Raw genomic sequence first — 12,827 nt, 5'->3', positions numbered from 1 at the left:
CCTCCCTCTCCTCACCCTCCCATCTTCCGGTGTGTGACTCCCTCATGACCTCATGATCTGATCATGCTGCTTCTTTTGCAGTTGCACAGCATCTAACACAGACCCCGGTGTGCACTGCCCTTAAGAAATATTTGATCAGTTGATTGATTAAACATTAACACATGCACATCTTCACTGCCCACCTTGAGTCTTGCTCTGTTAGACTCGCCAGCCAAAACAGTGTCATCAAAAGGAGGATCCTGCGTGTGGCTTCCCATCACATATTGAATAAAATGCCAGCTCCCAAGCATGGTACTCAGATCCCATCACACCCTGATCATAAACCACCTTTTCAAAATGTTTCTTAAGTCATTGCAACCAATCCACACTCTTTGCTCTGGCCGCAACAGACTCCCACTGTTCCCCCTGCCTGGAATACACCCTCCCCATCTTTGTTCATCTGGAAAATTCCTACTCACTCATCCAAAGGCACCTCAGAGATCACCTTCTCGGTGGAGCTTTTGCTGACGACCTCTAAGGCGGCAGCTTCACCCTCTCTGTGCTCCCATGACACTTTGGGCAGCTCTCCATTATATCACTCACCATATTTTATTATAGTTAATTGTGTACACATCTGCCTTCCCCGCTTGTCCTTCAAGGGCAAGGGCAATGTCTTCCCCATCTCTCATCCCTCTAGGACCAGCAGAGTGTGAGGTGTATAGTATTTAACTAATGGGACAGAGGAGAGGGGAGGGAGGGACGGAGAAAAGGATAGAGGGAAGAAGGGAATAGAGAGGAAAACTCATGGGCAGTGAAGATGCTATGACAGGGATCTGAGGAAGGACATACGCCTGGCCCGCGTGTCATAAGTGACCAAGAAGAAGGCACTTTGTGAGAATTTAAGAGTCTAAAAAACCCACAAATCTTTGCCTTCTCTTAGGAACATCTGCTCTGATGCATGATTACTGCCTCCTTGCGTTATAATCCATGCTAATTAACGCAAACATCTCTCTCTCTTCTGAGACCCTGAGGTCTCCCTCTGTATAGGACAGAAGAGAGTATTTCCGCGAAGGCTGGGGATCTTGAGTGGTGGGGTAACTTTGTGCAGGGACTTGGGAGCGTGAGGCATTGTGCTTTATTAAGCCCATGGAGAGGGAAGGTAGTCCTGAGAATACACTTTTCAGTTGTTGTTGTCATTGTTTTTTCACTTTTTTTGATAGTTAAATACAGAGTGTGATTGTGCAGGCCGAGAGAGGAGAAAATAAAACACCGAGGTCAGATTCAAGTCATGACACCTTCAGCCGTGTTGTTCAGGCTCTGCGTGCGGGGCATCCACCCCCTGAAGACGAGGGTTCCACCCGGGAGCCTTGGCTGCAGCCCTGAGAGTCAGGTTCACTGAGGATGCGGTGCTGAGAGGCAGAGGCAGAGCTCAAAGTCCGCCCCAAGGGCGTCAGAGCAGTTCTTCCTTCCTTAGAGGCCCGCCAGCATCAACAGAAAAACCTGTCAAAGCATCTCTAAGAAGGCAATACCTTGGTTGCTCCAGCCAAGAGCTCTGGTTAGCACCAGTTTTGTAGGACTGAGTGTCTGTTCCTGTGGCTTAGACATGGCCAGTATTTCTTTGTTTTTGTGCTATTTCTGGAACCCTTGATTTTTCACCATCACATAGGAATTCCTTCAGATTCTGTCTTCTCAATTTTGCCCTTTAACATATTGATCTTTCTAGAATATCCTGATTTCTATCCCTTCTCATCTCTTCCACAATCCAACCCACCTCCACTTCCAGGCCCTTTGTCCTGAAAATAAATGGTTTGGCCCACGGAGGATGTGAAGACCATACAAAACCTGCCCAGCCGATTGTTCAGCATCCCTTCCCACAAGTCACCAGTGCCTTCAAAGCTGGCTCTGGACTCGGATCTGTCTCTTTCCCCAGATTCTCATCTCAGAATCCAATATCCCGGGTCCCCTAAACTCTTCTGGGTTGAAATGTTAATGGTAAGTGTGAGTCAATGGGTTACATTTTCCTGGGGACTTCCGAAGTCACCAAAGCAGGAGATTTCCTCTCAGGTCCTTCATACGAGGAGGTACTTGAGACTCACATGTTTCAGTTCTGTGGGAAGCACCATGGCCAAGCCCCTCAGAGACCCACGCTCCCCGAGAGACATGTCCCACCTACTCCGTGCCTCTCTGTCCTGGTCATCTCAGGTTTGGGTCAGTGTCTCAGTCTCACTGCTCCTGGGGGTCTCCACACTGGGGCCAGTCACCAGCCCCATTTAGGACTTTGTCTCCACATATTGTCTGATAGTTTCAGTCACATCAGCCAGGAAAGAAACTTCCTGACTTGCCCATCTCTTTCTCTCTCTCTATCTTGTAGTCACTCATCCATGCTTACCTGCCTCTAAAATAGTTCCATGGATTTTTTTTTCAAAGTTAAGGAAAGAAAGACTTTAAAACATCCTATCTTGGGGCTGTGATGAAATGAGGGAAATGCCATGCCTCTGGCTGACTTCTGAGACAGTTATAAATGACTAAAACTAGAAATTTGGGATGGAAAGAGTTTCCCAGCTGTTACTTCACAGCCAAGAGTGGAAACAGGCTCTTCACAAAGGGAGATGGCAGGGAGGATGGCAGGGGGCGTGGGGGGGAGAGGCACTGAGAAAAGTGAGGAGTTGAATAAATGCTGCCGGACTGGGAAATGAGACCTGGGGAAGGGAAACACTACTCCAGGCCCTCCTCAGGCCATAAAGACTCACTCACACGCCCTCCCACGACAGCATTTCCCACACAACGTGTGTAAACAGCAGAGGGGGCTCCGGGGAGCTGCGAGATGAGCAGGGGAGGAAGGGGGCGGATCAGTCTAAACTCCAGGGATCTCAGCCCAAAGTCGACTGGGGCTTCCAGGTTGGGATTTGGGGAAAGTGTGCCTCAGTTTCCTCTTTTGTAAATGGTAATAACCAAAGCTAACAGCCACTGCGCCTCCTCTGCATGACACTGCAAATTTCTTTATGTGCATTCGCTTACTCCTCACAACAACCCCACAAGGCAGGTCCTATTAGAGGTCCCAACAGACAGACGAAAAAAACACAAAGATTTGGAGAGATTAAGTAACCAGCCAGGGCTTATACTGTGCAGCCTGGATTCAAACCTGAGTCTTCCTGTCTTTCTACACTGCTTTTCTGAAGTCTCGTAGAGTAGCCCTTGCTTCTTATTATTCTCTGGGACTTCAGACAGCAAGAACCCTGGGCCTTCTCCCCTGCAAGGTTCATTCGCCTAGTCTTCAGATGAGGGATGCAAAGAGGGTGAGTGAGTTTCCTTCTCTGGGTCAACTAGAAAGTTAGCCAGTGCCAACAACCCATGCACATGGACAGCATCTCCAGTTTGTGAAGTTTTCTTCTATGCATTCTCTTTTGGCTGTCTCAGTAGACTAAATATACGAGCAGAGGCAGGCTTCCTCATCTATAAAGTGAACATAAAATCACCTGCCTTGCAGAACTGGTCCAAAGATAAGACGATTATGGGAAAGCCCCTGGGACAACATCAGGCACAGAATTTACTCTGTCAGCGAATGCGAGGTCCCTTCCAGCTCTCTCCAAAGTGATGGCATGAATGAGCTGTAAAGACTGAGCTCTTACAACTGCAGTTCCACCCCGCCAGACTTCCTCTCTGGAAGCAAGACGTGCTTGGCACCGTGTGCCTCTTTTCTGAACTTTCTCCCTTCCCCTTTCTCCTCCTCCTCAAATGCCCCAGAACTACAAGTCATAGATGGATTTACAGGGTGGGACTGTGTTTTAGGGCAAGAATCTAAAAGAAGACCCAAGTTTGGAATGGGTAAGGGATGTTTTGGGGTGGACAGCATGCAAAGGTCTTTAGGGAGAGAAGGACTCAGGTCACTGAAGGGAGAAAAGGCACTTGGCACTGAGAGATGGGCAGGTGAGTGCACACAAGCCAGTAGGGCACGAATAGCACACATGCTTGCGCGCGCACACACACCAGCCAGGAACTGGCAGTAGTGATCTCAGCAAATGAGCCCCTGATCACTCTAGAAAAGAGCTGTTCAGGCAACCTGCTCTCCAGGAAACTTATCCTTCATCAGGGTGAATGTCAAATATGTAAAGTCATCTACCATTGTTTATGTGGTCAAGTGTGTCTGAGGACCAGCCCTCTTGGCCTGCCCTCGAGGTCCCTCCACAATTCCTTAGGGATCCATGGAATAGACTTTGAAAAACACAGCCTTAAACCAGAGAAGGAAGAAATGCAGAATTTCAAGGTTGGGAGACAGAGGGACCATGGTTCACCTACAGATCACGCGATGCAAACAGTTGCTTTCGGGGGTGGGTTGCCTTGGTCTTTAGTGACTTGGTGGAGTCCCTGCACCCATGCTTGGCTGTCACAGCCACATTCCTTGCTTTGGGAGAGACTGATAAACCCCTGCTTTGTTTAGGCCGCTTCATTTGGATTTCCTGTTACATGCAGTTCAACTCGAGCCCTAACTGATCCATCATGCCCTCCATTCCTCTGCTGGCCTCCTGCATCCCAGGCTGACCTCCCCATCTCACGCTCACTCTTTCCCCCAGACTTGACATCTCATATTCTCGTCCTCCCCACAAATCATTCAGGATGCCTTCCCTGCCAGATTCATTGCATTATCCCCTCCCATGTCTCAGATCCATGCTTGGCACACAGTAGGCACCAATGAATATTTCTTCAGCAGATAAATGAATTATCTAAGCAGCCCTGCTCTGTTCCCATTATCCTACAGATGCCCAACCATCATTTCAAACCCTGACCCCTTGGCCCTCTCCTACCTCATCTTTCTTATTGTCTATGGAAGACCTCTATTGGGTTGACCTTCCAACCCCTGCAACAAAACTTGTCTGAAACAGAGCTTGTTATCTTTCCTTCCAAACCAGAGCCCCTTTCCACTTTCCCTATTATTGCTAGCAGCTCAATTAGCCTTAGGACCGCACAGTCATCGCTCTTCATTTTTCTCTCTTCTTGGCATCCACTCCCTCTTTGGATCCCGCCTGTTCTTTCTCAGCAAGGTCTCCCAGACTCCGAGTTCCCTGTTCTCAACAGCCAACTGCTGATCCAGACGTGCATTCTGTGCTGGGAGCCCCGGGAGATCTCCTTCACAACACCAGTCAGACACCGCTATTGTCAGTTCCTTGATGCGCTCAAAAGTGAGTGCTGGGTGCAGGCACAGCCACAGAAAGCTCTAGCGAGCATGTGACAAAGGGATAAGGGAATGGATGGGTAATCCCCATGCTGGCTGCTCCTTGGGGAGAGGGGTCATCTGTGTCTTATCTACCCAAGTTGAACGCAGTCATTTCAAGGACAGACTGGAGGCTCTTCTTAATTCTTCAAGTTTCTTTCATCCTCAAAACCAAGCTGAAAACTTATCCTCTCTCCCCTACCTTCACACCGTCCCCTCTCTGTCACTTTCTCCTGATTCTGGACCTCTGCGTTTCACTGAGTAGCATCCACATGACAGCTGGAGGAGGGGCCGTGATGGAGAATCACTGGTGATCTTAACAGCCTGCTTGTGGGAACAAAGTCCCGTCCACCTTCTCCTGCAACAGTCCTCCTCAGCCTTTTTCTTCAGCTCTGTCTAGAAAACACTCCAAAGTTTCTGTTCTCTTTGATATTTACCCTATCCATCTATGCTACCTTCCAAATAAATAGAAAAAGAAAAGAGGAAAGAAAAAATTTCTTCCCATAAGCAAGGATAGCTCATTTTCATCACCGTTTACCCCCAAACTCCAACCCTAAACCTATCGAAAAGTGCTCTTTAAGTGAAGAATGGGGGAGAGGATTTTTGTCCACCTTAGTATGCTTTCTGGGTATAACTGCACCACTCACCCCTGCTTAGAGTCTATCTGTGTTGTCTAATGTATGCAGGGCTAAGACGCTTCCTGAGAAAACAGTTTGGGATTTGAACATACACAGGTGACACTGATGGGGTCTTCATGGAAGCCAGACTCTGGCGAGGAACTCCAGTCACCATTCTGAATCCATCTGGACATGGGACGTGAGCAGCAGATGGAAAGGGTTCTGCTAGGGCCTGGATGCTTTTCCGCAGAGGAAAGTCTGGATGTATGCACAGTTAAATGAGCTGCAGATTCTTAAGGTTCAAGCAGATCTGCTCCAGCACCCTGTAAGGAGACACAGAGGAAGATAGGAGCCTTTGCCTCTCCCGTTTTGCAGAGCCAGTGGTGGCTGTCACCTTCAACAGGCCACCTGAGCCAAGTAATGTTGGGAGCACAGCCAAGAAACCAGCAGCATCAGTGGATGAGGAGAGCGACGAGACTCATGAGAGCATTGTGCCGCCCCTGCACCACCTGAGAGGGATGGGAGGAGCCGTGGGCGGCTGAGGGCGTGGGGAAGGGGGATGACGGCCTCAAGTCGCCAGAAATGACTCCCAGTACCAGGAAACAGGCACACAGATCACTGCAACCTCACTGCACCCACAGGAGCATTCAGATTACATAAGGAATCCTCCAGGCCAGGGTACATCAACCAAGCCCAAAAAATGAAATAGGGAGAAAAGAAAAACAAGACGACAGGCTTCCAAAGCACTGAGTGCATTGGAGATGGCTGAGCGCAGACAGTGCTTGGTCAGAGGCTGGTTTTGTTTGGGGTTGGATGGGAGAGGAAGGATGCAACAGGAAGCCAGCCCACCCTGAGCCATCGCTGTTCTCAGAATGGTGGGGCGTTCACGGAGGTCCCCAAACACTGGAAGCCTTGGGGACTGGCAACTCCAATTCCTTCTTTCCATGAATGAGCACATGTGCTTTCACAAAAGAAAATAATTGAAAGTAGCGTTTGGATGGCATGTCAAACAAGGCCCCCATTAGCCCAAATAATTCTCAAAATATCTTCATGAGATATGGCTGTCCTCACTTTAAAGCTAAGAAATAAAGGATCAGCAGCCTTAAATAAAACCCAAGACGCCCTGGCTTCCCTGGACCATTTACTCTATCAAAGGGGGCCTGGGGGTGGGGGTGGGGGAGGTGTGGGGGAGATGTGGGGGAGGGGCGGGTTATGAGAGATGATGAAATTCTGAGCCAGCTCTTTTATCAGTCCATATGGTGCATATGAAAACATGTTTGGTATTTTCTTTTAAATCATCAAATACAAGTTGGGCAGAATTTTAAGAACTGAGACGCCCCATAAAATACTGAGAAAATGTGATTCAGAAAAATGCAGGAAATATATGGTCCAGTGTTTGCTGTGCATTAGAACTCATTAAAAAAAAAAAAAAACTTGTGCAGACTCTGCCCATAAACTACTGAGTCCGAATATGGTGGGGGGAGGATGCTCCGTATATCCAGCAAGCTGCCCAAGTGATTGTGCTACACGTGAAAGTTTGAGAACTAATGATCTAGGTTCTGGTTTATCTTAATTTATAGTTATCAAGACAAATAATTAACTAGTTTTAAAAACCCACGTTTATTGATTGCTGTCATTTTTCTAATAACAGTGAAGCTTCATGAGGACTTATATGTCTATGTGTATCCTGTATATTCTGACTTAATTTTCATAAAGAACTCTCCGGGGTTAGTATTGTTCTCCTCGCTTTATAAAAGTGGGACCTAAAGTTCGGAGAGTTGGAGTGATTTGGTTGGCATCATTGGCCCATTGGCCCCACAACATCCCTCCTCTTCCGCACGCGGCTGGGCTGGGAGGAGCGGAGGCCTGTCGCGTGACTCCCACACCGGCCCCTGCGAGCTTGGTGCTCCGCACAGGCGCGGGCACTTCTTGCAGCCTTTTGAGAAGAAGCAGGTGAGGAAAGACGGGGAGCCTGTGTGGCCTGGATCAGTGCTCGGAGAAACAAGGAGCTCGTCTGTCAAAGAACTGAGAGACATCAGAGAGGGCGTCTGAGGTGAAGATGAGAGCGGATGGAGAAAGGGAGGCGGGCTTGCGGAATGTCAGCTCTTTGGGGCTGGAATCCGGGGCAAGTGAAGAGCGAGGTGATGTGGATGTGGTTAGGAGGGCTGTGAAAGGGAAAGTGGGTAGAAGGGAGAGGAAGGAAACCTCCAGACGGAGGGTCAGGGTTCAAGGATAGGGCTGCTCCAAATGAAGGGCGGGAGCATGAGAGCAAGGCAGAGGTGAGGGGCGCGGAAGGAGGAGGCAGGGAGCAGACTCAATATTTTTAACCCAACCTCGATCAAACGTATAACTAATAAACTTTTAGAGACACACTCTGGTCCCGCTGTCTCAAAAGTTGATCTCAGGATCTCTAAAAAATTATCGAGCAGCCCAAGAGCACAGTGGCACATTTAAAAAATATGTATTTATGAAAACGAATATATGTATGTATATGCATGACTGGGACACTGTGCTGTACACCAGAGATTGACACATTGTAATTGAATGTACTTCAATTGAAAGATGTATTTATTAATTCATTTAAAAGTACGAATAAACTCATTCATGTTAATAAATAATAAACTCATTCATGTTAATAAACAAATTCATGATAATGTATTTTTATGGGAAATAACTACATTTTCAAAAACGCATGAGCCAAGAGTCATGATTATACACGTTTGCACATCTTTAACGTCTGGCGTGATAGAAGCCGGCTGGCTTCGCAAACCCGCTTTTACATTCAGTGTGACCATATGTTGTTTTGGCTGAGGTATACTGAACAAACTCTGGCCTCACACAGATAAGGAGCTGGAAAAAGGAGGACTATATTCATCTCTTTTTCAGATAATTGTGGGCATTCTTCTTTCACACGACCTCAAAATTCGACAAATGGTATATTCTTAAAGGTTACTTGTGACACAGAATCTCAAACCGTTCTCAGTGAAGTTTTGGTACCCTCTGACTTGCAAACGTGTTGATCTGTTTCGCACCTTGGATGCCTCGCCCATGCATGATTTGTAACATCGTGCACTGGTCCTTTGGAAAATGTTGGCTCACTGAGCTCTGAGGAGCTTCCAGACACACAACAGAGAACCCACAGTACACTCGTGAGCCAGTGAGCAAATCCAAAGCAAGTGATTTAAAACAGCGTTGACCTCACAGGCCCCCTAAGAGGGTCTCGGGGAGTCCAGGGGTCCCAGACCACACTTGGAGCACCACAGCTGTTGTATATTGAAAAGTGTCCTGAACTGGGTATCAGACAACCCAGGTCCTGGATCAGACCGTACTTCTCATTAGCTTGAGCATATTCCTGAACTTCTCTGAGCCTCTTCAGCCAAAAGGGACGATCACTCTTTCTTTAAAGTTCCCCCATGGATGGGGAGGGTACAGCTCAGTGATAGAGTGCATGCTTAGCATGCATGAGGTCATGAGTTCGATCCCCAGTACTGACATTAAATAAAAAAAAAATTAATAAATAAATCTGATTAACTAACCTCCCCCCAAAAATTCCCCATAAGCCCCTCCCACCAAGGCTTTCTTTGCTATCTCTGAAATATACTCTTCTCTGCTCAGTTCCCCAATTGCCAGCTGTCAACCTCATCCCTTCTGGAGGCCCAGCGGCTTAGCCACTCCTTCCATGACATACTTCTGACTTTTCCTCCTTGGGCCCTCTGCTGCCTTTGTTTGGACCTTTCTTGGGGATCTTCTCTCACTCTGCTCTCAGTGAACATGACCAGAGCGCTTGTCTTGCTTCCCCACCTCCTCCACCCCCACCACCCTCTCCCACCCACGCTGGGAGTCCCCGGAGAGCGGAGACCACCGGGCCTTATTCATGTTTGTGTCTCCTGCAGCTACGAGCCCCCTGTCTGATGTGGAGTAGGCGCCCTGCGGAAGTGAAATTAATTGGTTAGCATGTTTCAGAAAGATCTATCTGTAAGGCTGAATGGATATTTATGGGAGAAGAGGCAGGGAAGAGGTGACTGGGAGGTGAAGGAAGAGGAATGACAGTAAATGGAAATAATGGGAAGACAGATAGAAGGAGACAGAGAGGAGAGGTCAAAGTCTGTGCCCAGAGGTCACAGAGCGGGAGAAAGAGATGGGACGGGATCTGGGCATGGTGAGAAGATAAGAAGGGCATTTTAGGATGGATTTCACCAATTAAGGGGGTGGGATGCTTGAGAAATGGCATTCCACTGGATGAAGAAAACTAAACCATACTTGGATGACAATCCTGAGAGGCTAGTGGGCAGACAGGGCTGAGTCCCGGGCAGCCCTAAGGTGGTTGCTTGTGTGAGTGAGGGGTGAGAATGGCAATGACAGAAGCTGGTCCATGTGGCCATGTTTCCACTCCTCTCTCCTAACATCTTCAAGGATGCTGCTGGCTGCCTGGCACCCAGAAACCCCTGCCAGCGCCCACACATCTGGCGAGGAATAAGCCCGCAGGAGGCAGAGTGGAAAAGAGCAAGACACTCAAATCCTCTAATTTTTTTCTCTTTAAATATTTGCAGAGAGGGAGTGTGGAATCGGCACGGGCGACGCGGTGCTTACTGCTCACACTACATTAAAATTCAGATTGGCTTGTGCAATATTCCGGGCATAACCGCTCTGTGCTGATATTTTTATAACTCTTAATATCAAACAAATTGCCTCTTCACTGAGACAGTTTAATGTGACGGGGGCTGTGCCCGCCAGCTTCCTCGCACCGGCCCCATAAAGATCACCGTTCTGTTACTGGGGACAGAGGAGCCATGAATTTCATATCAAAAATACGGCTGGATTATGCAGAGTAAATCTTGGACTGTATTAAAGGGATCACGGTGTTTTAATTTCTCTTCTCTCCCCACCCCCCACGCCCCCCACCGCATATTTTCTTACTAATAAAATGCAGTGAGGGGCCTCCAGACTGATTCAGCTATGAATCCTCTTTTTTGGCTGAGGTCCCTGTTTTTGTCATCTTCATGCCTCTTCCCGAGTCATCAATGGATGCCTTCCGCCCCACCCACCCTCAATAAATGTCACCTCTCTCTTCTTCATGATCTGAGGGAGAAAGAGACTTGGATGGATTTTCCTAGGAAATCCCCACCCACCGTTCTGTCCACTTCAGGGTCAAGAGGGTCCTCTTGTTTGAGCAGGTTTTGCCTCAGCACAGAAGAGAGAGAACCTCAGATGACACTGTGCTCCACCTCCCAAGCTCTGTCTGGCAGAGACCCCCCCATTACTACCCGCCATGAACTCCTACACGGTTAGAAAAAACACACTGACTTTATTAAACAATTGGTTCTCCCTTTTATGTATTCTTCAAAGACCAAGAAAAATGTCAATCAGAAACAATCCATTTGAGATAATAAGTATTCCCAAACCAAGGTGGTAAAAATCAACCCAGAGCAAAGACATTGATATTGTATTAGCCCAAGATGCTCTATGGTAGGTAATCTGCCTATTTTTCAAATATTGAAAATAGTTCATGGGCTCCTCCTTCTCCACATTACTGCCTCAGGGAGCCACTCGGGACGCTGAAGTTTACAACAAGTGATGTAAGGTGTCCTCAGAGTCCCCAGGAAATAGATTAATTGGAAAGGTCATGTCCGGAGAGATCTCAGCATGCAAATTTCATTTGTTTCAATAAAAGTACTGACGACAGCACAAACCCAAAAAGCAAATGATCAGATTGTTTTGTGTCATCTTCCAGCCTTCCTGAGACCCACACGCTCCAGGCTGACAGACAGACATAAATATATGGACTGTTTTTTCCAAGGAACATAGATGAACCTTGACTTCGAAAGTGCCCAGTTGACACAGCGTTGTAAATGGACTATATTTCAGTTTTTAGAAAATCATGTTATCATCACAGAAAAAAGAATGTTTTAAAAAAGTGCCTGGTCACTTGGGTTACCTATGTACTGTCACTGAATCACAGATTTTTCTCCAACATGTATACATTTCACACTCCTTTCTTCTTCTCCACTCACAGGCTTATACTTTTCATATTAGACTCTTAGAATGATTCTCCCATTTTCAAGTTTTACATTTTAAGATTCTTTGAAATTAGTGTATTTCAAAACTATACAATTATTATAATTTGATTTGCATTTTATTTGCAAATGTCTTACAAAGATTCAAGCTAAATAATCATTTTCTTTAACTACTGTATGTTTGTTGATTCTTATAACAGCTGGAGACTTACTTACCTCTCTTGCTTGTGGGACAGTCTCAGATGGCCCTGGTTTGTAGATTCAGGTGGATTTTTGAAACTCTCTAAAGTTCTGGAAGGGCCTGTCTAGGGTGGGCTCTCAGACCAGACCCACTGCAGTTGTCAACTTTTAAAATATGTCCCATCTTATGAAGCCAGGAAGGAGTGGAGATCAATGCTTTTTATCACCGACAATGATAAAAATAGGACAATTTGGATCACACTAAGGCTGGCACATCATAATAGCAAAAGTTTAGAAATAATCACAATGATAAAAAATGTGTGCCTTGTAAAAGGACAGTCAAACACAGAATGTACCAACATACAATAAATAAACTGTAACCATTTAGAATTACATCTCAGAAAAAGATTCAATATCATGAAAGTGTATGCACAATACAATATTCAGTGGATAAAGCAGATCCAAAAAAATCTGTACGGTCACCCTTTTTTTCTTTCCAAACTGGGATAAATACCAAACTGTAGAATTAAGCAGTGATTTATATTTTCTTGTTTGTGCTTATCTCTATTGTCTTAATTTTGATAGGAAAATAAGTGTATTGTTTTTAAAATAAGGGACAACTGGCTCCAATGCACAACCCATTGGAGGTGAAAAGGGAGCCCTGAGTTTGCAAGACATCCTTGTGTTCATGCAGTCACTCCCCTCACAGACAGCACTTGGGGCCTGCAGCGAGCCAGCCCTGAGGCAGTGCAGGAGAACCCCAGACCTACCACCTGCCCTCAGACAGCTTACAGTCTGCTACCCAGAAAATTAAGAGAAGTGACACCC

This window comes from Camelus dromedarius, chromosome 33 (assembly GCF_036321535.1).
Source record: "Camelus dromedarius isolate mCamDro1 chromosome 33, mCamDro1.pat, whole genome shotgun sequence".
In the NCBI taxonomy this organism is placed as follows: Eukaryota; Metazoa; Chordata; class Mammalia; order Artiodactyla; family Camelidae; genus Camelus; species Camelus dromedarius.
Note: the sequence above shows the minus strand (reverse complement) of the source record.